Below are 23585 nucleotides of genomic sequence, written 5' to 3' on the forward strand. Positions count from 1 at the left end.
GCCGCACTGGCTCTACAAATAACCCAGACTCAATTAAGGCCCATTATTTAACCCAGCAAATCAGATAACCACTCCAATCAGACCCAATTATGGTCAGATTACTCAAAGAGTTTTAATAAAATGAAATGTGCCCTTTCTATAGCCTAGCAAAGGCAATTGCATGGAGGGAAAAAGGGTGGTAGCCTTTGGTTTTTCTATTGGTCCCCAAAGAGCAGGCCTGAAAGCCACATCCTACCTAGCAACTGTTGTTAGGTGGAACACAGTTTCTCAGATACTTGCAGTCAAGCATTCCAGAAGATTTCAAAGGAAAGTAAGATGTGTAATGGGATGAAATAGGAAAAAGTACATAAACATCCAGGGACTTCAAAGTCCCTAACTAAATAGAAAACTCCAAGCAGGATGGAACTATATTTCTTACTTGCTTTATTTCTACCCAAAACTCACAAGGCAGCGGTATCTCAATATTGACTGCCTGCGAGATTAGCTGTTACTAGATGCTGAAAATATATGTTAAGGGGTCTCCAACTAGTTAATCTTGAGCAGTGATGGCTCCTGGGTTCTTTGCTGCTGCCACCACCCAGGGCTGACATTTAACTACATAGAGCAGTAGAAATAAAGAATGAGGGCTGGGCACGGTGGCTCACACCTGTAATCCTGGCACTTTGAGAGGCCGAGGTGGGTGGATCACCTGAGGTCAGCAATTCGAGACCAGCCTGGCCAACATAGTGAAACCCCGTCTCTACTAAAAATACAAAAATTAGCCGGGCGTGATGGCACACACCTGTAGTTCCAGCTACTCAGGAGGCTGAGGCAGGAGAATCGCTTGAACCCAGGAGGTGGAGGTCGCAAGGAGCCGAGATTGCGCCATTGCACTCCAGCCTGGGTGACAAGAGTGAGACTCCGTCTCAAAAAAAAAAAAAAAAAAAAAAAGAAAAGAAAAGAAAGGAGGAAGCAGGAAGGAAATTGTCATACCTTCCATACTAAGTGTTATATGCCAAACCTAAGAGAGCTAAAACTGATTGGCAGCATGGGTCATTGAGAGGGAAACCCCTTGTTTTATCTTTTGCCAGCTCCTTCTAGATCTTTCCCACCAGAAATTCGAGTATGAAAATGCCATCCTAACAGAAGTTATAATACCGTCTCCCATCCCTCCCACCATAGCTGCTAGCTCAAAAAAAGGAAGGTCTTTCATGTCAGATACACAATCATTTGAGATCTTGCTTTTTTTTCAAGATACATACATCTCTACTTAAAAAATATTTTTCTGATTACAAAAGTAATGTATGTTTCTTATAATAAGGAAACTAGAAAACCTCAAAAAAGAAAACAAAAGTAACTCTTAAGTTCCTACCACTAAGAAATCACCACTCTGAGCGTTGTTATGTATTTTTCTAATCTTCTCTATTTTTACAAAATTGGGATTGCATTATAAATCCTGTTTTGTAACTTATTCACTTAAACATATGTTGTAAACATTTCCACATGTATTATTCTTCTATAGCATTATAATACGTTATATTGATGTAGCTCCTATTCTTGGACATTTACTTCACTTCTAAATTTTTGTGATAAAAAATGCCATAACACATTACTCTGTATATGATCTAATGCACACACCTTTCATTATTTTCTCCTAGAAATAACATTGCTGGGTCAAAGACTACCATTTATACCACTAAAATGCCTTTGAGAAAAACGGTACCAATTTAAAATACCACCAATAGCATATATGAATGTTTATTTCACATTTTTTTGTCTTGACAATTTGATGTGGTATCCTATTGTAATTTGCAGTCCTTTGATTCTAGTGAGCCTGAGCATTTTTAAAAATGTTTATCAGTCAGTTTCATTTTTCTTTTATAATCTGCCATTTTCTTATTAAGGTGTTCTCTGCCCATTTTTCTATTAAGGTATTCATTATGGAATATAACCTATGTGTGGCCTCTGTCATGAGTAAGCATGAATTTTTACATCTGATAGTGGGGAAAGGGGTGGAAGGAGCCCTAAATTAGCAATCACAAGATTCTCTTTCTATTCCTGGCTCCTGCATTACCAAAGAGGTAACTCTGGACAACCTGGTTAACCTCTCTGGCCCTCTGTTTTCCCTTCTATAAAATGAAAAGCTTCAGCTAAAACATTTCTAAGGTCTTTTCCAACCTCTGCCATTCCATGATTCTACATGATCTTCTGCCTGGCTTCTACAGTCCATATTAGCTTCAAACATCCCTCCCTTTAGTGTATGGCTGGTTGGCTAGAAGATAATGAGCAAGTTCTCCTCGGGGACCCAGATGCTCTACAAAACGGACGGGTTCAGGGGATCTTGCCAGTCTTAAATTTACCATTCCAGGGTCTCTCATCCAATGACCTCAACTGCTGGAAGAAGCCACAAGAGGGAATGCCTTTCATCTGTGATCTCACATACCAGCCTCTCCTTTCCATTGAGAGGAAAGCTGAGCTCCACTGAAGCAACAGAGGCCCAAAGAGGTGAAGTGAGGCAATATGACTCACTCCCAGCCCCAGAGTCAGCAACAGGGTCAGGAAGTGACCACAAGTATCACTTCCCACTGCCCTGCCCTCCTGCCTCCAGGCCAACTCCCCCTGCCAGCCTATCATTTCTTAACTCCTCCTTATGTTTGAATGGCAGAGGTTAAAGGAGAAAGCTCCTATTCCTCTACCCTGTTGCTTATCCATGACTTAAATAACCTAGCCCCAGAGTGGGGGATGGGGGAAGAAGGGGAGGGAAAAGTGTAACCAAAAAAAAACCGCAATTAAGCCCAGGCAGATGTTTCCTTTCATGTACTGATTAGTTGGGAGGACCACTCAACTATTATCCCTGTTTATTTGAACAGGCTGCTGAAGTGATCTGACTTACCGCTCCCTCTGGCTGAGGGTTGGGCTGGGAATACATGTGTAGTGAGCCCACTTAAAATGTACAATACAGCCTCTAGCAATCAGGAGAAATTCTGACACTAGGCCAGAGGCAGGAAATTGCCAGTGTCTCTACTTTCACAGATGATAAAAGGCCATTCGTTCTCTGTTTCAGAAACCTTAACTGTGTGCCTTTGGGGGAAAGCGTGGCCCCAGGAAGGGCTTCCGTGCTGGCCACTGCAGTGGGGTTGACAGAGCTGGTAAGCCACAAGGGGGCCCCACCCAAAGACAAGGGGGACATTTATTCCTGGGAACAACAAAACCTGATGAGGCCGAGTACATGACAATGAAGACTGTAGAGCTTTTCCGTTCTCTATAAAAAGGCAAGGGGTTTCTACACAGGGAAGAAAAAGAGAATTTACAGAGCAGTCTTTGTGTACTAACATACAGCCTGCATCTCTTTTCTTTACAATTTCTTGGAAGAGAATGAGTCATCTCAACATTGCAGGAAACCAAATAGAAGTTGGGGGAAAAAATTACTTTGGACAAAGTTTTTCTCTTAAATGTTTGCATAGTAATCTTTGCCTAGAAAAAAAAAAAGATGTCTAAATTTAGAATAGAGATGTGGCACAGTTAACAATGCTAGTTCTATCAGATGGGAAGTGTGACGGTGCGCTCAGGCTGGGATCTCTTATTTTGAAACTCACCACAACCGTTTGGCCAGAGAGTGTTTCACCGGCCTCCACTCTGACTGCTGCCGAGGGGCTGATCAGAAGACAATGAGATTGCAACAGCTCCTACCAGTTGTATGCTGACAAAATGGGTAGGAAAGCTTCCTTTTCCAACAGATAACAGCATTGGAAACAGAACTGAAATGCACTGTGTCATCTCATCTCCCCAAGACAAGACTGTAATGTTCCAAAGCCTCCTTGCTCACAGAAAGGATGTACAGCAGATATGTACGGAAACATAAGGATCCTAGGTATCCAGGATGCCTGGCCACTGGGCTGGTCACTCTTCCTTAGACCTCTTTAAATCAGTACATTTCCTGAGCTTGGATGGGTTTGTCTATTAGCATTTCCCAAAGAACACCAATTACGAAAGAGGTTTCAGACCTGTTCTCAATAGGGAGGTTACTTGTTACCGATTCTCTAGTTATTTAGATCAGCACTCATGTGCTTTCCAAGTTGGGGGTGGGACTGTTGTTAATTGGTTATCTACATTTCAAAGCTGTATTTTTTGACAGGCACAAAATTACCCCCTATTTGTACGAAAGAAGAAGAAAAAGAGGAAGGCATGTCTCTGCCATGTGGCGAGAGCTCATTTCAGCCCCATCCCAAGGCTGAGCCTGTCAGCAGGTAGGAACAGTAGGGCCATTTAGTTCTCTGCCATTTAGCCTGTGTCAGCAGTTTTCCAAAAAAGAATCCAATTTTCAAGGGCACATGTCTCCCCCACAACCACTAGTATCCCCTCCCCATCCTAAAGATTGTTCAGAGACCAACTGTTAAAAAAAATCCAGTTTAAAACTGAATTTATGTTACAGATTTCAGAGGAAAGGAACATGACCCTGTATTAAGCTCTGGCAGCAGAAGCACCACCATACATAAGGTGGTGGTTTCAGGGGCATTCACTAACCACTTCAAAGAGGCCACATTTCAGGAGCTGGCACTTTGCCTGAAATGCTTTTGGTGGGGAGGAGAGGGCTAAAAGGAATGACTGTTTGGTAGCAGGGCCAGTGCTAGGTGATGGTGGGCACTGTGTCTGGTCCTCTCCCTCACCTAACTTGGGCCACCAAAATAGGTGGTACAGTGTGAGGCTGTATGCCGAGGCTCTGGGGATACAGGGGGTGATGATCCAGCAGGTCAGAGCTCAGAAATGACTTCTAGATTTCCCCTCCACCACACTACCTGCATATATGAAAGCAGGGCTCTTTCTATTCAGCATTCATTCATTGGTGAGGATACCATGAGATGGCTCTGAGAAAGATTAAACTCCAGTTAGGACCTTAAACTATGAGAAGCCCAAGGATGTATAAAACACAAATATACTTAATTGCAAAACTTTTATAGAGAGATAGGCTAGGAGATACCACAACAGGGAGGTGCTTTTGCCTTCTGAAGATAGGTAGACTAGGATATTCAAAAAATACATTTTTTATTGCAATACAGCATAATATGTGTCTATAATAAAAGTACTTATGTGTCTGGAGTTGGTTCCTTCCGGTGGGTTCTTGGTCTCACTGACTTCAAGAATGAAGCTGTGGACCTTCGCAGTGAGTGTTACAGCTCTTAAGAGTGCTGATTGGTGCATTTACAATCCTTTAGCTAGACACAGAGCGCTGACTGGTGCATTTTTACAGAGTGCTGATTGGTGCATTTACAATCCTTTAGCTAGACACAGACCACTGATTGGTGCATTTTTACAGAGTACTGACTGGTGCATTTACAATCCTCTAGCTAGACAGAAAAGTTCTCCAAGTCCCCACTCGACCGAGGAAGTCCAGCTGGCTTCACCTCTACTTATGTGCTGTCCATTATGATATTTCCTATTCTTTTATCTTCTTTCTTTCTTTTTAGATACAAGGTCTTGCTCTATTGCCCAGGCTCTATTGCTCACTGTAGCCTTGAACTCTTGGGCTCAACTGTCACGTGATCCTCCTCCCTCAGCTTCCCATGTAGCTGGGACGACAGATGTGTACCAACACGCTGGTTAATTTTTGCAATTTTTGTAGAGATGGGATCTCACTGAGTCTGCTCAGGCTGGTCTCAAACTCCTGGCTTCAAACAATCCTCCTGCCTCAGCTTCCCAAGTAGCTGGTAACAGGCATGCTTGGCTAATTTTTAAAAAATTGTTTTTAGATATGGAGTCTCATGATGTTTCCCCAGGCTGGTCTCAAACTCCTGGCCTAAAGATCCCCCCACCTCAGCTTCTTAGAGTAGCCGGGATTATATTCTTGAGCGACTGTGCCTGGCCTTTTCTATTTTTTTATATTGGTCATAACTCACTAAATTTATTTTACAACTCATTAATAAGTCATTATACACAGGTTTAAAAACACCAGTTACATACAAAAGTCTGTATTTGAGGAATTAATAAAGAAAATAGTGGTTTAAGGACTGGAGCCCACTAACTTATTTAGACAGGAGCTAAAATAACTTGCCCTCTTGAAGTGGCTGATCAGATGTTTCAAAGCAGGTTCAATTATTGAATGCCGGCAAGGGAGAAATGGCTGGATTTTAGGGAGTGAGCAAAAAAGAGTCCATCAGCAAATATTTATAGAACATCTATTAAGTGTCAGGCACTTGTGGTTTGAATGTAAAACAGAAAGTTTAAAAGTTTACAATCTGTTGAGAAAGATGGACATTAATCTAACATCTGGGCCCATCAGAATGCAATTCTTCCAATCTCAAAGGTATTACTAGAAATGGAATATCTTAAGTTAGTTTTTTAGTTTAAGATCAATTTTTTTTCCTGTCCCAGCCAACAGGCTTCCACACCATAACCTAACTCTACAGCAAGCTAGATATTGAATCTAGCTTGCCAGAAAAAAAAAAAAAAAAAATCTGATTTCAAAAAATCCAGCTATTACATAGTAAATTCTTTTTCTTTGAGTTTGCCTTTCTAAATTACTAATGGATATTTCAGGTTATAATAATCCAGCTTCAGTATTAGTGACTCCCAAAGCAGTCACATTCCATTTTTAAAGAATCCCTTGAGCTTGTAAGCACCATAAAAAACAATTTCACCAGAAGCTCCTTCACTCAGGAGTTAGTGGATATAAACTATCCTAGTGACAAAAGTTATATTTTAAAAGAAAATGTCAGAAACTTGACTAGTCTAAGGCCCAATACCTGTTTCAGGATTCCTCTTCTGGAATATGAGCAGTTTTTGAATTTGATTCCTGTTTAATTATCTGAAAAACTTAGTCTAAAAAAATCTCAAAGCAACTACAATATGAAACCATCTAAAGCCAATGGAAGAGACAGGTTTTAACTTTTTAAGCATTTTTCTGAATCCTCTGTGGTACCCAGCCCATTGCTTTGTGCACAGTGGCCATAAAATAATCACTTGCTCAATCAATGAGATCAAAGTTGAAATACTATGCTTTCACATAATGACAAGAGCTGAACAATATAGCTGCATTTCATCATATTAATTATTAAAAGTGGAAACTCCATCAGAGGTTAGCCACAATGAGCTCCCTTTGGTTATGGTTCACCAATGAGCCCTAAAAGTTGAAATGACTTTTCCAGGGTCAGTAGCCTATCAAGGACCACATGCAGTATTAAAAGAGAGCTGAACATGCAGGCTCTGGAGCAGGAATTGAATCCTACTTCTACTCCCCAACTGATGACCTTGGGTAATTATATTCAAACCCTCTATGCTTCAGCTTCCACATCTGTAAAATAGGATCATAACAATAGTGAGATAATCCACATAAAGTGCTTTAAACAGAATCTAGCCCCTAGCCTGTTCAATAAATGTTGGCTAATATTAATATTAGAATCCAGCCCCCTCAACACTCACTTGAGTGTTCTTTCTGCCACACTATGCTGCCTCCTTACGTACTCTCAAACATGTTAAAGATGCTATGTGGAATTGCGAAGGTCCTGGAAACTACTTCCCAGGCAGGATTGTAGCTGAATCCCTCCAATGGGCTCTGTGGGCCCGAACGGAAGAACGTTCTCTGTTTTTCCTTATGCCTGCTGTTGCACAATCTTTTTCTTCCCCAGTTTCAGTAAGAACTAAATGACTCTGTAAGAAATAATTCAGCTTTCCTGAGGAAAGAAAACAAAAAAACAAAACTCCCAAAACGAAACAAAGAAAGACGATAAAAAGTGCTTAGCAGAAAGGAAGAAATGATGAAGGTAGGAGTGGCAGAATGAAAATCAGGAGGATACAATTACCTTCTATTCCTCCAGATAGATTAAACAGAAAAGATCCTTCTCGGCTGTACAACTAGGATATGGTTCGACTGGGCATAAAGGAAACATCCAAAGGAAGGAGCTCCCCACTACCTAGGTCACAGAATACCAAAATCACCCATCAAGTTCTGGTTCAGTGAAATCCAGGACCTCTCTCCTCTAGGACAGAAATGGCTTTCTGAAGGCCATTTCCTTAAGGCTTTTCTAGAAGCTCTGGAATGTGTGAGCAGTAACACTTGATAACCCACAAGTAATGCTAGTGGCCCTGGGAGGAAATCCATTCCTTGGCATGATGTGAACTTTGTGGACTCAGCTCCTACCCTCTGTGAATGCTCACTAACAAAGCTCACTTTGGTCCCTGACCAAAGTCTCTTGTCAGGGACAGCCATACTAGGGACAAGGGTGGGAGTTCAGGGGAGATCAGGGTGGGGTCAGGAAGAGGCTAACAGCCCTCTGCTCTCCCAGTCTGAAACACAGTCCTATAACAATCTGAATGTTCTTCCACGGTTGTTCCAATCTCTTTGAATGACCTATCCTAATACTAAGAAAATAAACTCAAAACAACATCCCTTAAAATAAAACAGACAATCAAATCTAAGCTTTCATTTCTTAAACTACCACTGTGATCTTTGTCTTGGCAAATTTCCATCTTTTACCCTTTTGGATAACGATTTGGGTGGGGGCGTAATGTCTTCAGACCCTGATCTCTCATGCCAAAGCATTTCTTGAGGTCATTCTGAAGATGAGTGATCACCCCATTTCCCAAGCAGGACACTAAAAGCACAGAGTAGAAATGGTATCTAGGTGACTGTGGGTATCCTTGAGTAGACTGGGACATAAGGGACAAAAGACACAAAAGCAAACAGGCAACACGAGAGCACAAATCTCTCAGCAGCTGTAAAATGAACTAAGGAGGAAAAGCAATCAACGGCTTGGAACTGGGAGAGAAAGGGGGGAAAGAGCCAGAATGATAAGGTACTTGAAAACATATGCCCTTCTACAATAAGGAAATCTATGAGCTGGGGGATGGGAAGAATGCCTGTGTGGCTCCCAGATGGCTGAGCCAGGAGGAGGCTGGAAGAACAGGAGTTAATAGAGCTCATCTGAAAGTTGGAAGTGTGAATGTCAAGAGGAGGAGGGCAGCCTGGTAGGAAGTAAAACAGTCAGCAGCACTCATACAGGAAATGCCTGGGGCACTGGGAAAATCGCTGATTAAATACTTTTAAGAAAGAGGAACCCAGCAGCAAAGCCAATTCATCGAGAGATCTGTGTAGTTTTAGAACAGTTGGGAGTAGCCTTTAGAATCAAGAGAGGAAGAGGCTCCAGAGAGTTATGAAGACAGCATTTTCTTGACACCTCAGGTGCCAGGGTTGGACCTAAGAGAAGCACAAAGCCAACTTTGGGAGAATGAGTGAGTCCTTTACTGACAAAATTAGAATGCATTGCCTAGAGACTGGGATGAAGATTTGAACGTGTATCAGCTTTCTTCAGCTACAGTGGTGGTTTGAAGCCTCTTGTCTTTGTCCACAGTAAACACATGGGTAGCCATTCCCATTAGTCATGGCCTACATACAGTTGAAAAAAGAAAAATCAATATTCTTGGGGGAGGATACCTTCCCTCTTGGCCAGGACCCCACTCCTACTGAAAAATCATGGAATTGTGAGAAAAAGAAGGTAGACTTTGGAACTGGAGATTTCCAGTCTCCAGCTCTAATTTCTCCCCTAAGCTCTTCAATTTTTCCTCCCCATTTCAGGTTTAAACTTTGTAAATGTTCCACATACACTTGAAAAGAATGTGTGTCTACCTGCAGTTGTCAGGCGCTGTATCCATATATGTCATTTAGGTCAAGTTTGTTGTTTTTCAACTCTTCTGTATTTTTACTGACTTTTTTGGTCTAGTTGTTTAATCATTCACTGAGACAGGTGTGTTAAATCTCTCATTGGGGTTGATGATTTATCTAGTTCCCATTTTAATTCTGTCCCATTTGATTTACATATTTTAAGCCTATGTTATTAAGTATATATTTCTTCCTGGAAACCTAGTCTTTACTAGGAAATGTCTCTCTCTCTTTTTTTTTGAGACGGAGTCTCGCTCTATCACCAGGCTGGAGTGCAGTGGCGCCATCTCGGCTCACTGCAACCTCCGCCTCCCAGGTTCAAGTGATTCCCCTGCCTCAGCCTCCCAAGTAGCTGAGACTACAGGTGTGCACCAACATGCCTGGATAATTTTTTGTATTTTAGTAAAGACAGAGTTTCACCATTTTGGCCGGGATGATCTCGAACTCCTGACCTCAAGTGATCTGCCTGCCTTGGCCTCCGAAAGTGCTGGGATTACAAGAGTGAGCCACCATGCCCAGCCTGGAAATGTCTCTCTTTATAACTAAAAATACTTTTTGCATTGAAATCTACCTGGACTGCCTGGGCACGGTGGCTCAGGCTTGTAATCCTAGCACCTTTTGAGGCCCAGGTGGGCAGATCACTTGAGGTCAGGAGTTTGAGACCAGCCTGGCTGACATGGTGAAACGCTGTCTCTACTAAAAATACAAAAATTAGCTGGGCATGGTGGTGCACGCTTGTAATCCCAGCTATCTGGGAGGCTGAGGCGGGGGAACTGCTTGAACCTGGGAGGCAGAGGTTGCAGTGAGCTGAGATTGCACTACTGCCCTCCAGCCTGGGTGACAGAACAAGACTCGGAAAAAAAAAAAAGAAAAAAAAAGATAGAAAGAAAGAGAGAAGTGGGGGGGCAAAGAGAGAGAGAGAGAAAGAAAAGAAAGAAAGAAAAAGAAAGAAAGAAAGAAAGAAAGAGAAAGAAAGAAAGAAAGGAATCTACCTGGCCTGATTTTACCGTAGCTATCTTTTCCTATCACTTTGCTTTAAATCTTTCTTTATCCTTATATTTAAAGTGTATCTGTTCTCTTACAAGCAACATACACTCTAGTTTTACTTTTTAAAAATCTGTCTTTAATTTGCATAAGTCAATTTACACCTTATATTATGGTTTAAACCCACCAACTTGCTAATTGCTTTCTATTTGTCCTGCCTCTTCTATTTTCCTCTTTCCTCTCCTTTCCTACCTTCTTTTTTTCTTCCATTTACAAAACATTCAGAAAATTCACTCTTGTTGGCATACATTTCTAAGTGCTTTGGCAAATGCACAGAGTTGTCTAACCATCACCACAATTAAGACACAGAACAGTTCCATCACCCATCAAAAACCTCTTGTATCCTGCACCTTTATAGTCAAACTCTCCTCTGCCCTTAACCACTGGAAGCCATTGATTTGTTCTGTATCTCTATAGTTTTGCCCTCCCCAGAATTTTTCTTTCCTTCTTTTGTGTTACTTTTTTATTAATTGAATTTGTCCCTTTCTTAGATTGGTAGAATACTATTCTTTGAGTGGTTACCAAAAATTACAACGTATAGCCTTGAATTGCCAACACCTAATACAAATTACTACTTTTACCACTTTCTGAAAATATCTTTAAACCCATTTCCCTACCCCCACCCAGACACAGATTCTATTGTGGATTTCATTGTTGCCATTTATATTAATTTTATACATATTTAAAACCCCACAGGGTTGGCCTGGTGTGGTGGCTCATGCCTGTAACCGCAGCACTTTGGAAGGCCAAGGCAGGCAGATCACTTGAAGCCAGGAGTTCAAGACCAGCCTGGGCAACAGATAGACCCTCTCTCTACAAAAAATAAAAAATAAGCCAGGCATGGTGGCACACACCTCTTTTCCCAGCTGTTATACTTGGGAGGCTGAGGTGGGAGGATCATTTGAGCCCAGGAGTTCAAGGCTGCAGTGAGCTATAATTGTGCCACTGCAGTCCAGGCTGGGCAGCAGAGCAAGACTCTGTCCCTCCCACCCACATATCTAAAAAAGGAAAACCCCACAGATGATTATTAGTGTTGTTTTTAACAGTGATTATTCACTTAGACCTATTTTTTTTTCTTTTTTCTTTTTTTTTGGAGATGGAGTCTCACTCAGTTGCCCAGGCTAGAGTGTAGTGGCATGATCTCGTCTCACTGCAAGCTCTGCCTCCTGGGTTCACGCCATTCTCCTGCCTCAGCCTCCCAAGTAGCTGGGACTACAGGCGCCCGCCACTACGCCTGGCTAATTTTTTTGTATTTTTAGTAGAGACGGGGTTTCACCAAGTTAGCCAGGATGGTCTCAATCTCCTGACCTTGTGATCTGCCCGTCTTGGCCTCCCAAAGTGCTGGGATTACAGGCATGAGCCACCGTGCCCGGCCAATCTACATTCTTATATATAGTTTCTGTTGCTCCTCATTCTTTACTGCATTTCTAAGATTCTATTTGGGATCATTTTCCTTCTGCCTAAATAATGCCATTTAGTGTTTCTTTTAGTGCAAATCTGCTGGCGATATATTTTCTCATATTTTTCTTGTCTGAAACCATCTTTAGTTCACCTTCATTTTTGAAGGGTATTCCTTTCTACACTTTCATTCCACTGTCATCTGCTTTCTATTGCTTTTGTTCAGAAGTCAGCTGTCAACCATGCTGTTGCTCCACTGAAGATAATATGTCTTTTTTACCTCTAGCTGTTTGTATTTTCTTTGTATTTCTCCTATTTGGGGCTCATAATGCTTCAGTCTGTGGCTTGAGGTCTTTTATAGTTTAGGGAAATTCACAGCCATTATCTCTTCAAATATTGCTTCTATCCCATTCTCTTTGTTCTCTTCTTCTGAAACTTCAAGTAGAAGCATGTTAGGCCTACTCACCCTATCCCATAAGTCTCTTATGCTCTTTCCTGTATTTTCCATCTGTTTATCTCTCTGAGCTTCAGTATGTATTGTTTTCTGACATTTCAGTTCATTAATTATTTATTCAGCACCATCTAATCTGCTAATTGATCTACACATTGAGCTCTTTTAGTTACTGCATTTTTTGTACTAAAATTTGATTTTTTAAATTATTGAGATATAATTCACACACTGTACAATTCACCACTTCAAGGTACACAATTCAGTGGCTGTTAGTATATTTGCAAAGTTGTACAACCACCACCACTAAGTCCCGAACATTTCATCGTGCCAAAAGAAAACTCAAACCTGTTAGTAGTCACTCCCCATCTCTCCTTCCCCCAGTTCCTAGCAACCACTAATCTACTTTCTGTCTCTATAGATTGGCATACTCTGGACATTTACTATAAATGGAATCATATAATATGTGGCCTTTTATGTTTAGCTTCTTTCACTTATAATGTTTTCAGGGTATATCCATATTGTAGCATGTATCAGCACTTCCTTCTTTTTTATGACTAAGTACTACTCTATTGTATGGACATGACACATTTTGTTTAAATTGTATAGGTATGCCATACTTTGTTTAAGTTTGTTCCATAAATCACTTCATTAACATTTGGGTTGCTTCTACTTTTTGGTTATTTATTTATTTATTTATTTATTCATTCATTTTGAGATGGAGTCTCGCTCTGTTGCCCAGGCTGGAGTGCAGTGGTGCGATCTCTGCTCACTGCAAGCTCCACCTCCTGGGTTCACGCCATTCTCTGCCTCAGCTTCCCCAGTAGCTGGGACCACAGGCACCTGCCAACACGCCCGGTTAATTTTTTTGTATTTTTAGTAGAGACAGGGTTTCACCATGTTAGCCAGGATGGTCTCGATCTCTGGACCTCTTGATCTGCCTGCCTCAGCCTCCCAAAGTGCTGGGATTACAGGCGTGAGCCACCATGCCCAGCCTGGTTATTTTGAATAATGCTGTTATGAACATTTGTGTACAAGTTCTTGTGTGAGCATATGTTTTCAATTCTCTTGGGTATACACCTAGATGTGGAATTGCTGGGTCACAGGTTAATTCTATGCTTAAGTTTTTGAGGAATTTTCAGTTTTCCATAGCATCTGCACCATTTCACAGTCTCACCAGCAATGTATGAGGGTTCTGATTCCTCCATACCCTCTCCAAAACTCTTCTTTCCTTTTCTTTCTTCCTTTTTAAAATTATAGTTGTCCTAGTGGGTGTGAAGTGGTGTTTCATTGTGGTTTTGATTTGCAGTACCCCAATAAATAACAGTGTCAAAAATGTGCTTGTTGGCCATTTGTGTATCTTCTGTGGAGAAATGCCTGTTCAAGTCTTTTGCCCATTTTTAAACTGGACTGGTCATCTTTTTGTTGCTGAGTTGTAAGAATTCTTTATATATTCTGAAAATTAGACCTTGATGAGATATATGATTTGAAAATACCTTTTCTCATTCTATAGCTGTCTTTTCATTTTCTCGACAGTGTCCTCTGAAGCACAGAAGTTTCTGACTTTGATGAAGTTCAATTTATTTATTTTTTCTTTTGTTGCTTGTGCTTTGGTGTCATATGTAAGAAATCATTGTCTAATCCAAGATCACGAAGACTTACACCTATATTTTCTTCTAAGAGTTTTATAGTTTTGGCTCTCACATTTATGTCTTTGATCCATTTTAAGTTAATTTTTTTATTATTTCCAGGTTTGTTTTTATCATTTAATTTCATAAACATATTAAACATAGTTAATTTAAAGTTTGCATCTGTTAACACCATTACTAGGCTCTCCTGTGGGTCTAGCTGTTTCTCTTAGCTTTTGGTCACAGTTCTTATTTCCTCATAGGCCTAATTATTTATAACTGAGTGCCAAACATCATAATGAAAATTGATGAGAGATATATTAGGTCTAGGATGATAGTATCTTCCACAGTATCTTCCTCTAGAGAGGATTTAAATTTGTTTCTAGCCACTGGCTATCCTAAATCACCTTAATCCAATTAGAGGTTAAGATAATTTGAAGCTAGGCTTTAGTCTCTATGAAACTGCCTTAGTCTATTTCTGGCTTATCTTTCCTTCTTAATTGTATCCCTCTGGTGTCTCAAAGCCTGGGGAATTTTACCAAGGCTACCCCTCCTGGGCCCCTGGGCCTTAAATTCCCGTGTTTGTCCTGCTAGCCCTACAAGTCTATTAAATACTCTGCTCAGCTTTTTGACACTCAGTAATATTTTCTAAAATGGCAGAAGCCTCTTCAAGGAAAGCAGCTCCCATGAAGCAAAAGGATTGGTCTGAATTTTCTTCTAGAAAAGCTTCCATTTCTAGAAGCACAACTCTAAGTTTAAATTTTGAAAACAGATTATCTTATGTTTATTTGTAGCCCTCACCAGGCCCAGTGCAATTCTGGAAACCTAATAAGAATGGAAATATGCTTTGTTTGATACAATGAACAGATACTGGTGATAGTGAAGGCTTGCCACACTTACGTTTTAAGTTGTTCATTTCCCAGGACGTGGTAACCAAAGCATTCTGGTAAAACAAGAGAGAAGCAAGCCTGAGGTTTTAAGTATGGTTTCACATTACTTCCTTAGGGACTTTTCAAAAACCACACTCCATCAAACAGAAAAAGGAGGTTAAATCTACCTCAAATAAAGGACATCTCCGAAATCAGCTGAATGATTAAGAATCCAGATACTAATCTCAGAGATCCTCAGGTGACCACCAAATGGAGGAACTCTACAAGAAATTCTAAAAATTGGCACGTATAAAAGCTCTATACGGGGCCATCTGGGGTCTGAGAAAGATTTGGGCATCTAGTTTCTGAGACATATGTGAAAATGTCAGCTTCACCAGCCACCTCAAATTCTGTAACAGCACACTGACTTTTCCTAAGTGGCACTAGCATAAAAAAATTGAAAGAAGTAATCACTGACTTCAAATTCTCTTTCCAATAAGTGGCCATACGCTGTTCATTTCTCCTTCATGATATGTCTGGCATCTGTCTCCTTCTTTTCATTCCTCCTGTCACTGCTACCACATCTCAGGCTCTTATTACCCTCTCCTGGAATTAGAGGCCCAGTCTTTTGGAAATAGCAGCAATATTTTATCATTTCCCTATGAGTAGATCTTCCATCGTTCCCTAGCGCTCTCAGAATGAAGTTCAAACTCCAAGTTTGGCATTCGAGGCTCTTTTCGGCTTTGTTTCAGCTGCTCTCCTCATTAACACTCTGATGTAGCCAAACTATTTTTACTCACCACCCTCCGAAGAGTCCTCACACATTCCTGTGCTCTCCTTCATCCTGAAGCCTGTTCTTCCATATGGAATATCCTTTGACTCCAGCTCCCCCTCCATGCTCACAAACTCCGTACTTTTTCATCTTTAATTACTGAAATCATTTTCATTCACTAAAAACCCAGCTCAAATTTCACCTCTCTACATCTCTCTGCACAAAAAGCACTTAGTACTTATAGATGCTAAAGCTTAGAGAGGTCAAGCAATTTGTCCATGAGGACAACTATTAATTGGTGAAGCTGGAATTGAACTCATAAACTCCTTCAATGCTATTTTGTCTTATCTGTATTCTCCGAATCTTATACAATGTCTTGCATATAGTAAGCACCTAATAATTATAGAGCGAAGATAGGGGGAAGAAAAGCCATAAATTTTCACAGCAAGAAAGACATATACAAAAGAATATTCTTGGTGTATCAGTTTTTAAATTCATCAGATATACACTGCAGAAAAGGTTGTGATTCCATCTGTTAAAAAGAGAATCATATAAGCAGAACTATAAAAATAAGCTGCTAGAATATTCTGGTTAAAGGAAAGAAATCTAAAACTTAATCAGCTTTTAAATCCATTTGCTACATTGGGATTGTTGGCAGTTCAAAGGGCAAATGGCAAAAGCATGTCTCACCAAGCACCCTGGCCACAGTGCAGATGGAACTCAGCCAAGCGGTTACCCAGCTAGAAAGCATTACTGCTTTCCCACTGACCAGGGCAGTCCTATGGAAGCCTTCAACAGCCCATGTGTTCTTTGCTTTGGTCTTGGGACTTAAGGATAAATGAGATGAGGATGGTGGGTAAATGACAAGGGTAGGCACTGTCTTGGGGGCACTGCTTCTCATTCTTGCCCTACAGAGTTCAGGCAACAATCTTCTTGGGGAGCCCCAAGGAAGGGGGTGGAAAGAGGCTGAAGACAATGGATGCTTTCAGGAGTCCCCTTAATACCCAGAGAAGCAAGGAGCAGAGCAAAGGTTCAAACACCCAGGGGAAAGGAAACCGCTTCTTGATCCCTTCCAAACACAAGGACCATGATCAAAGAATTGCTTGCTGTAGTTATCGCAAAAAGAAAGCAACAACAGGCCTTCCTGCATTCCTGCCTTTCCATGCCAGGCTGTCATCTCCCCATGATCGTCCCCACCCCCCAAATCCTGGGGACAATTGAGCTGTGTCTCTGGCATGTGTGGAGCTGCAGGTCACGGCCATATTTAACGAGAACATTCATTCTCCACAGGCGCTACGGGGCTCCTCAAAACACCCTTTGTGTCACTGTGCCTTTCTCTCCACCCCCCTTGACACTAATTTAATCAAGATGTCCTAGCTTGTAGATGGGGCGGACTCGTCAGTTCCACATTCCTCCTGGCATTAGGGCTTTGCAGCCAAATATGTAGACTTGAAACCAGCAAGTTGAGATGGGGTCAGGGTCTCCAAGCTAGAGCATGCAGACCTTTTGGGTAAACCCTAGGCATAAAGAGTGTACTGGCTCTGTGGTATGTTTTTATAATTTTTAGTTAACCCTAAATATTCTGGAGGAGTTGAGAAATATTTTCTTAGGCAAGTATGTAGACATTTAGAAGCATTTTTTTTTTTTTAAAGCAAGAAAAAAGACAAAATTTTATCTCTATATTTTTGGATTCATCAGTACTGTTTCTAGAATGCAGAACTAGAAAAGAGAGCTCCTTGTCACAACTATGCCTATCCTTTTTCTCCTACTCCGCACTCTCCATAATTTTGCAAAATCTGAAAACTTCAGTTCTTTCCCAAGAACCAGATTTTAATTCAGATTTGCCTTCCTTAGCTGTTTCTCTAGACCACAGTCAATATCCAGAAGAGAATGTCAAAACTGCAGTAGGGAATTTAACCAATAAGAAAAATAAAAAAAATAAACCATCTAGAGCCCTGGGTCCCCAACCAGGTTACCTGATTCCTGGTCTAATGTTCATTTCCTATGCTGTGGTAGCTCCCAAAGAGGGCATCACTGGTCATCAGTACCCCCACCCCGGCCCTGAGTTGATTTGTGGACACCAAGCCAAACGTTTGAAGCGTGAGTATTATGGGCCAGAAGGAGTCAAATGCATTTGAGGAGGGCATGAGGCAGGCCCAGGGAACTCAGACAACCTATCTTAGGAGCTGATTTGAATGTGTGTTGAAATTCTTCTGTCAACCACAGATCCAACTGTCATGACCTCCTGCCTGGGACATGTAACCATTCCTTCCATCATCTGCCTGCCAGTTTAATCAGCTCACATCAGCAGCGGCAGAAATATATTCAAAGGGCTATTGTTTCATGACCCACAAGGGCATTTTCAGAAACCCAATAAGACTCCAGAATATAAGAGGGGTGTACCCTCTATAGATTTTGGAGCAAAAAGCTCAACTCCCTATCCTTAACTCTCTCCTCTTGCCTAGGTCAAGCAGGCCATTGACCTGGGGTCAGGAACAACCCTAAGTTCTTAGACCAATTTCAAAGTTATCTTTAAGTAATTTTATAAACCAAATTAAACTCCCAGTCATGAAAAACTGAAAGGCTCTTTCCAGCTCCCTCACAAAGCTATACTGCAAAAATTCACCACCCTCAAATAAACAAACATATCTTCCACGTTGTTTCTTAAAGTAAAAACTGAGCCACTTCCCTTTTCTCCTCTGTTTTTTTGCTGGCTTGCTTATTTTCTCTCTTTCTCTGGAAAAGTCAATGAGAAATGCTTCCCTGATACTGTCAAATCACAAGAACATGGCCTACAGCTCTAGGTTTTGTATTAGGGCAAAGAGCAGGCATTCTGAACCCAAGAGAGGATACTGCTAAGACAGAAAGTGGCAAAAGTTTGGGGAAAGGGTTAATGGAAGCAGCCTCTGGGCTATGCAGAACACCATCTCATTTGCTCACATCCTATAACCAAATGATGAGCACATCCACACTGGAGATTAGAAATAGCTCTCAGCTGAACAACAAGAATTTGGTCCAGAAGAAGCAACACCTTGGGAAACATCATTTAATGAAACCTACAATATGTTTAATAAAGTCAGCTATTCTTAGAAGAGCAACCCAGGGCCGGGTGCAGTGGCTTATGCCTGTAATCTCAGCAGTTTTGGAGGCCGAGGCGGGTGGATCACCTGAGGTCAAGAGTTCGAGACTAGCCTGGCCAACATAGTGAAACCCTGTCTCTACTAAATATACAAAAATTAGCCAGGCGTGGTGGCACATACTATAATCCCAGCTACTCGGGAGGCTGAGGCAAGAGAATCACTTGAACCTGGGAGGCGGGGGTTACAGTGAGTCAAGATCGCACACTGCACTCCAGCCTGGGCAACAAGAGCAAAACTCCATCTCAAATAAAAAAAAAAGAAGAGCAACCCAGAGGTTATATAGATACCTGTTAATCTATAAAAAATGTGATATTCCCCCCTTTTCAGAATTTTTCCAGCATTTAAATCTATAGCACAAAATGTAAACCCTGCTTATTGATTCCAAACATAGCCTAAATGGCTCTTCTATCTTCTCTACTCCTCCTCTCACTGCCTTAGATCAGGGCCCCTCTCTTGAATGAACTACTGTAGTAACTTTTTCCCTGTTCTCACATCTCTCTCACATCCAAACATTTCAGAGTAATCTTTCTAAAAGGCAAATCTGTCCATGACACTCTCTTGGTAAAATCCGCTAGTAGAATTGTTTCAGTTAACAAGCATGCTAAAAATTAGTAAGCAAAGAATGAGGAGAAATAGGATATTTACATAGTATCTTCACAAGACACTTATTACAGTGCAAAGGGGACACCCATCCTCACCGAGTAATTAAAATTATCACCATCAGTAATGGGGACAAATCAACGGCAAGTACCTCCTGATATAACGCACTAAGAAAAATATGACATCGCTTCTATGGCGTTCTTGCCAAAATTGCTTAAACTGAATCCAATCATGAGGAAACCAAACAACCAAAATTGAGGAACATTCTACAAAATAACTGACCAGAACTCTTTAAAACCATGAAAGACAAAGCAAGACAGAGGAACTGTCAGAGATTAGAGGAGACTAAGATGACAGTTTACCTCGACATCATGTGTGATCCTAAACTGAACCCTGAACCATAAATTTGAATTGGACATTAGCAAGGCAACGAGTGAAATTTCAGTAAGATTGAGAGATTATAGTATTACCTCCATGTTAATTTCCTGATTTTGATCATTGTACTGTGATTATACAAGATTTTTTAAAAATCTTGCCCCCAAATATTGGAAAGATGGGATTTTAACATTTGGGGAATTTGGGTTAAGGGTACAGAGGAATTTCTGGACTACTTTGCAATCTTTCTTTAAGTCTGAAATTATCTCAAAATAAGAAGTTAAAACAATAACAACATTACAGGGGCTTCTGCTTCACTGGCTTCAGGGTATAAGCCCTTTCATGTGGCAGGCAAGGCCCTGCCTACCTCCTCAGCCTCATCGCTTGCCACTCCCCTACAAGGGACCTGTGTGCAGCCAACCTCACCCACACCACCTGTAGTTCCAGAACGCTTTTCAGCTATTATACTTCCTTGCTTTCTGCATAAATGGTTTTATCTCCTAGAAATCCCCTATGCTCCCCTCTGCTACACTCCCATTCTTCCTAAGACACAAAGGACATCATAAGGCAAACCTCACCTCATATTTCCCTCCACCCAAGAACCCATTATTACACTGTATCATCATAGCTTATGTGTATGTCTATTTCTCCCATTAGACGCTGTACTCAACATCAGGGGCCACGTCAGCCATCTTCATATTCTCAACACATGGCCCAGAAAGTCAGAACTCTATCTGCCCCAGAGTCAGAACTCAATTCACTGTGTATTGAGTAAACATACTGTTTCCACTTAGAACTATCATAATGGCCCAATGGTTTGCCAAGCACTTTCATAGAAATTCCCTCACTTAATTACAGAATTTCAGAGATAAATCTTAGAGAGATTAGTCCAAACCATTATCTTACAGATAAGAAAACTAAGTCCTAGACAGGTTACAAAGTTAGGCGGCATTCACAGTCAAAGTTAGGCTGTGAGTCAGTGTGAAAGGTAGGATAAGATTCTCCCTCCCAGATCAGGAATTTTTTTTCTTTAATTCATAAACTACAAGAGCCTCTTTCCTCCAACCAACAAATACCACAAGATGTGTACAGGCAGAATTGTCTGGGCCTGGTGTGGTGCTTGGGGAAAGCATTTAATAAACACTTGCTAAAACGAGCTGAATCACCAGGGAGCAGCACCTCAATTCCTTATTTCACTCAGGTTGAACCTGAACAAGGTGTGACTCTAAGGTCTAACCTAACCTGACTACATCTTGTGAGGAATGCGCAGCCAGAATACACTAGTCTTAAGTGAGAAGGCCTGATTTTCCAACTAAGAGATCTCTGATTCAGAGAGCAGGATCCTGGCTTTCCTCCAGGGCTGATGGGAGGATGAGGCAGACACTGCATAGCCCCGAGCTATGTGGTATCAGGCCAGAGGCAACAAGCTCAGATCACTTCCTTACATCTAACCTGGGGAGGAAGCTCATCCAGTGTGTCAGAAATCATCTGCTCTGAGTACAACAGCCTTTTTAATCTTCCTGGCCCAAGAGGGGATATGCACTGATAACTTTAATAATGCCAGCAGGTACAATTAATTTCCATTCCCACTATTTCCCACTCTTCGTATGAAGGGGACTGAAAGGATGGAATTAGATTCCACTGGGGCTTCAGCCTGCAGCTTGAGACAGACAGACTGCCTGACACTCAGCGTGGAAAACCTCATCCCGTGTTTCATCAGAAGGACCAATGCTGATCTATCAATGTTTGAAAGATCTGTGTGGCCTAAAGCACAGGGGTAATTCTTTTGTGGTTGGGTAACAATGACCACAAAATTAAATTAAATTAAATAACAAAGCCAAGACAGGATTTGATATGAGTCTAATGAACAGTTATTAAACAAGATTTAATCAAAATGATACTGAAGTATTTTCCATTGTTTCCAAGAAGAATATCTATTTTATCAGTCAACACGCCTGCATTTAGCGTATCTCTAAAGTAAAGTTTTTTGTGACTCTTTCAAGAATTTTTCTTAAATTAAAAACTTAAAGTCAACTAGAAAAGGATATCTTGATTTATGTAACATTTCTCTTCAAAGCGGTTTCCTATCCTTTGTCACTGTTATCCTCACAGGATCTCCAGGAGACAAAGTGGGCAAGAAGTATGCTTCTTGTTCAGTTTATATATGGGCACATGGGAGTCTGAGAAAGTCAAATTCTTGTGTAGGATTCACAAGAAGGTAATGCAGGAGTTGGAAGTAAATTTGTTTTTAATTCTCTGTCTCAGGCTTACCCTGTTATATTCCTTCTCCTTATTAGCTGAAACGGCAAGAAAAGTGCTTAAAATTTTAGAGGAGGTTAAGTTGTAGGCACCACATTTTCCCAAGATTCTAAAACCCAAATCTAATGACATTTGTTCAGTTCCCATTCTTCCTGACCCCTTCATAGAACTCATCGAGTCTTCTTCTCTCTTAAGTCCTTTGAGCCATATTACTCTCATTTTCCTTTAGCCCATTTTAATTTGTTCTTCTCTCTTCTTTGCTAGCTCTTCAAAGTCTTCTTTCTAGGCCTCAACTACCCTTTACTCTGAATACTCTTTCATGACCTCAACTGTCAGTTTTGTGTGGTTAATTTTCAAGTCTTCTTCTAGCTCTTGCCCTCACTAAACCTTCCCTTTACCAAGTGTAAAGCTGAAGTCAGAAATATGGTATGTACTGGACAGAGCAGTGAGTAGAATTTAGAAGACCTGGTAGTTTCAGTCACATCTCAACTACTACCTAACTGGGTAAACTAAGGCAAGTTACTTCTCATTGACTCTCAGATTCTTCATGAATTACAGGGCTTGACTAGAATCAGTGGCTCTTCCACACACCTCCCTCAATAAATGGCAATTCCAACTTCGAATCGTTCAGGCCAGAATGCCTGGGGTCATCTTCGACTGCTATTTTTTTCAAACACCATATGAATCAAGCGGCAAATCCTATTGGCTCCATCTTCAAAATATATCCCAGAATTTGACCACTTCTCACCATCTCCACAGCTCCACCCTGTTTCAATCCACTATGATCTCCTGCCCTAATTATTTATAGAAACTCCCTTAATTGGTCTTCCCTTGCTGCTTCCACTCTACTCCTCCTAAAGCACTCTCTTCACACAGAACCTGGAATAATCCTATTTAAACAGAAGTCAGACTGTATCATGCCTCTCTAGTCCTCCAGTAGCCTCCAAGGCCCTTCCTGATGAAACCTGCTCCCTGCCCCGGACCACATCTCCCACCACTCTTCCTCTTGCCTACTCTGTACAAGGTCTCCTTACTGTTTCTCAAACCAGATAAGCACATTCCCATCTCATGGCCTTAGACGTGCACTATTATCTCTGCCTGAAATACCTTCCTCAAAGAGCTAAACAGCAAAATCCCTCATTTCCTCCAAGAATCAGTTCCAATGCCAATTTATCAGTGAAGCCGTCTCTGACCACCCTATATAAAAGAGCAATATCCCTTGTACCCCATCCTCTTTGCCCTGTTTTATTTTATCATCATCTGATATATTATATATTTACTTTTTTATGTATTATCTGTTTCAACTATTAGAATATAAGCTCCATGAAGGCAAGAACTTTTTGTTATCTGCTATATTTCAGTGCCTAGCACAGTGCCTGGAACATGGGAGGCACACTGTAAATATCTGCTGAATGACTAAG

General features: G+C 41.1%; 1 protein-coding gene across 9 annotated transcripts in view; it reads right to left on the bottom strand.

The window, feature by feature from the left end:
- Window positions 1-23585, bottom strand: part of SRGAP2 (SLIT-ROBO Rho GTPase activating protein 2) — a 252155-nt gene that overhangs the window by 80726 nt on the left and 147844 nt on the right. The gene's annotated exons all lie outside the window — the stretch shown is intronic.

Source organism: Pongo abelii, chromosome 1, assembly GCF_028885655.2.
Source record: "Pongo abelii isolate AG06213 chromosome 1, NHGRI_mPonAbe1-v2.0_pri, whole genome shotgun sequence".
NCBI classification, from domain to species: Eukaryota; Metazoa; Chordata; class Mammalia; order Primates; family Hominidae; genus Pongo; species Pongo abelii.